Consider the following 2,500-nt stretch of genomic DNA (forward strand, 5'->3'; position numbering starts at 1 on the left):
CTTATTCATATAATTTTTTTCCAGAAATGCATCCTTTCTGTAAGCGTTCGCCGATGGCATGGCGTTGCCACATTAGTCTTGAAGTGGCTCTCGAATCGAATCAGCGCTCGCTTACGGCTACACCACCCTGAGCACGCCCGCTCTTGTCTGATCTCGGAAGCCAAGCAGGGTCGGGCCTGGTTAGTACTTGGATGGGAGACCGCCTGGGAATACCAGGTGCTGTAAGCATTTAATTCTTTATTTAATTAATTATTTAATTATTTATTCATATAAATTTTTTCCAGAAATGCATCCTTTCTGTAAGCGTTCGCCGATGGCATGGCGTTGCCACATTAGTCTTGAAGTGGCTCTCGAATCGAGTCAGCGCTTGCTTACGGCCACACCACCCTGAGCACGCCCGCTCTCGTCTGATCTCGGAAGCCAAGCAGGGTCGGGCCTGGTTAGTACTTGGATGGGAGACCGCCTGGGAATACCAGGTGCTGTAAGCATTTAATTAATTATTTATTCATATAATTTTTTCCAGAAATGCATCCTTTCTGTAAGCGTTCGCCGATGGCATGGCGTTGCCACATTAGTCTTGAAGTGGCTCTCGAATCGAGTCAGCGCTCGCTTACGGCCACACCACCCTGAGCACGCCCGCTCTCGTCTGATCTCGGAAGCCAAGCAGGGTCGGGCCTGGTTAGTACTTGGATGGGAGACCGCCTGGGAATCCCAGGTGCTGTAAGCATTTAATTAATTATTTAATTATTTATTCATATAATTTTTTCCAGAAATGCATCCTTTCTGTAAGCGTTCGCACATGGCATGGCGTTGCCACATTAGTCTTGAAGTGGCTCTCGAATCGAGTCAGCGCTCGCTTACGGCCACACCACCCTGAGCACGCCCGCTCTCGTCTGATCTCGGAAGCCAAGCAGGGTCGGGCCTGGTTAGTACTTGGATGGGAGACCGCCTGGGAATACCAGGTGCTGTAAGCATTTAATTAATTATTTAATTATTTATTCATATAATTTTTTTCCAGAAATGCATCCTTTCTGTAAGCGTTCGCCGATGGCATGGCGTTGCCACATTAGTCTTGAAGTGGCTCTCGAATCGAATCAGCGCTCGCTTACGGCCACACCACCCTGAGCACGCCCGCTCTCGTCTGATCTCGGAAGCCAAGCAGGATCGGGCCTGGTTAGTACTTGGATGGGAGACCGCCTGGGAATACCAGGTGCTGTAAGCATTTGATTAATTATTTAATTATTTATTCATATAATTTTTTTCCAGAAATGCATCCTTTCTGTAAGCGTTCGCCGATGGCATGGCGTTGCCACATTAGTCTTGAAGTGGGTCTCGAATTGAGTCAGCGGTCGCTTCATGGCCACACCACCCTGAGCACGCCCGCTCTCGTCTGATCTCGGAAGCCAAGCAGGGTCGGGCCTGGTTAGTACTTGGATGGGAGACCGCCTGGGAATACCAGGTGCTGTAAGCATTTAATTAATTATTTATTCATATAATTTTTTCCAGAAATGCATCCTTTCTGTAAGCGTTCACCGATGGCATGGCGTTGCCACATTAGTCTTGAAGTGGCTCTCGAATCGAGTCAGCACTCGCTTACGGCCACACCACCCTGAGCACGCCCGCTCTCGTCTTATCTCGGAAGCCAAGCAGGGTCGGGCCTGGTTAGTACTTGGATGGGAGACTGCCTGGGAATCCCAGGTGCTGTAAGCATTTAATTATTTATTTAATTATTTATTCATATAATTTTTTTTCCAGAAATGCATCCTTTCTGTAAGCGTTCGCACATGGCATGGCGTTGCCACATTAGTCTTAAAGTGGCTCTCGAATCGAGTCAGCGCTCGCTTACGGCCACACCACCCTGAGCACGCCCGCTCTCGTCTGATCTCGGAAGCCAAGCAGGGTCGGGCCTGGTTAGTACTTGGATGGGAGACCGCCTGGGAATACCAGGTGCTGTAAGCATTTAATTATTTATTTAATTATTTATTCATATATTTTTTTTCCAGAAATGCATCCTTTCTGTAAGCGTTCGCCGATGGCATGGCGTTGCCACATTAATCTTGAAGTGGCTCTCGAATTGAGTCAGCGCTCGCTTACGGCCACACCACCCTGAGCACGCCCGCTCTCGTCTGATCTCGGAAGCCAAGCAGGGTCGGGCCTGGTTAGTACTTGGATGGGAGACCGCCTGGGAATACCAGGTGCTGTAAGCATTTAATTAATTATTTAATTATTTATTCATATAATTTTTTCCAGAAATGCATCCTTTCTGTAAGCGTTCGCACATGGCATGGCGTTGCCACATTAGTCTTGAAGTGGCTCTCGAATCGAGTCAGCGCTCGCTTACGGCCACACCACCCTGAGCACGCCCGCTCTCGTCTGATCTCGGAAGCCAAGCAGGGTCGGGCCTGGTTAGTACTTGGATGGGAGACCGCCTGGGAATACCAGGTGCTGTAAGCATTTAATTATTTATTTAATTATTTATTCATATATTTTTTTTCCAGAA

General features: G+C 48.1%; 8 non-coding genes and 2 pseudogenes across 8 annotated transcripts; all 10 read left to right on the forward strand.

Annotated features, from left to right (window-relative positions):
• The first annotated feature begins 109 nt into the window (after window positions 1-109).
• LOC141360449 (5S ribosomal RNA) lies at window positions 110-228 on the forward strand. Its single transcript, XR_012366963.1, has one exon. It is a non-coding gene; the product is annotated as a 5S ribosomal RNA (ribosomal RNA).
• Window positions 229-369: 141 nt separating this feature from the next.
• On the forward strand, window positions 370-488 carry LOC141361062 (5S ribosomal RNA). Its single transcript, XR_012367113.1, has one exon. It is a non-coding gene; the product is annotated as a 5S ribosomal RNA (ribosomal RNA).
• A 120-nt stretch (window positions 489-608) lies between these two features.
• On the forward strand, window positions 609-727 carry LOC141359739 (5S ribosomal RNA). Its single transcript, XR_012366220.1, has one exon. It is a non-coding gene; the product is annotated as a 5S ribosomal RNA (ribosomal RNA).
• A 128-nt stretch (window positions 728-855) lies between these two features.
• Window positions 856-974, forward strand: LOC141361064 (5S ribosomal RNA). Its single transcript, XR_012367116.1, has one exon. It is a non-coding gene; the product is annotated as a 5S ribosomal RNA (ribosomal RNA).
• Window positions 975-1,103: 129 nt separating this feature from the next.
• Window positions 1,104-1,222, forward strand: LOC141360195 (5S ribosomal RNA). Its single transcript, XR_012366708.1, has one exon. It is a non-coding gene; the product is annotated as a 5S ribosomal RNA (ribosomal RNA).
• Window positions 1,223-1,352: 130 nt separating this feature from the next.
• Window positions 1,353-1,471, forward strand: LOC141360791 (5S ribosomal RNA; annotated as a pseudogene).
• A 120-nt stretch (window positions 1,472-1,591) lies between these two features.
• On the forward strand, window positions 1,592-1,710 carry LOC141360834 (5S ribosomal RNA; annotated as a pseudogene).
• A 130-nt stretch (window positions 1,711-1,840) lies between these two features.
• On the forward strand, window positions 1,841-1,959 carry LOC141361065 (5S ribosomal RNA). Its single transcript, XR_012367117.1, has one exon. It is a non-coding gene; the product is annotated as a 5S ribosomal RNA (ribosomal RNA).
• Window positions 1,960-2,088: 129 nt separating this feature from the next.
• LOC141361066 (5S ribosomal RNA) lies at window positions 2,089-2,207 on the forward strand. The gene has a single exon (XR_012367118.1). It is a non-coding gene; the product is annotated as a 5S ribosomal RNA (ribosomal RNA).
• A 128-nt stretch (window positions 2,208-2,335) lies between these two features.
• LOC141361067 (5S ribosomal RNA) lies at window positions 2,336-2,454 on the forward strand. The gene has a single exon (XR_012367119.1). It is a non-coding gene; the product is annotated as a 5S ribosomal RNA (ribosomal RNA).
• The last annotated feature ends 46 nt before the right edge of the window (window positions 2,455-2,500 follow it).

This window comes from Misgurnus anguillicaudatus, chromosome 23 (assembly GCF_027580225.2).
Source record: "Misgurnus anguillicaudatus chromosome 23, ASM2758022v2, whole genome shotgun sequence".
Taxonomy (NCBI): Eukaryota; Metazoa; Chordata; class Actinopteri; order Cypriniformes; family Cobitidae; genus Misgurnus; species Misgurnus anguillicaudatus.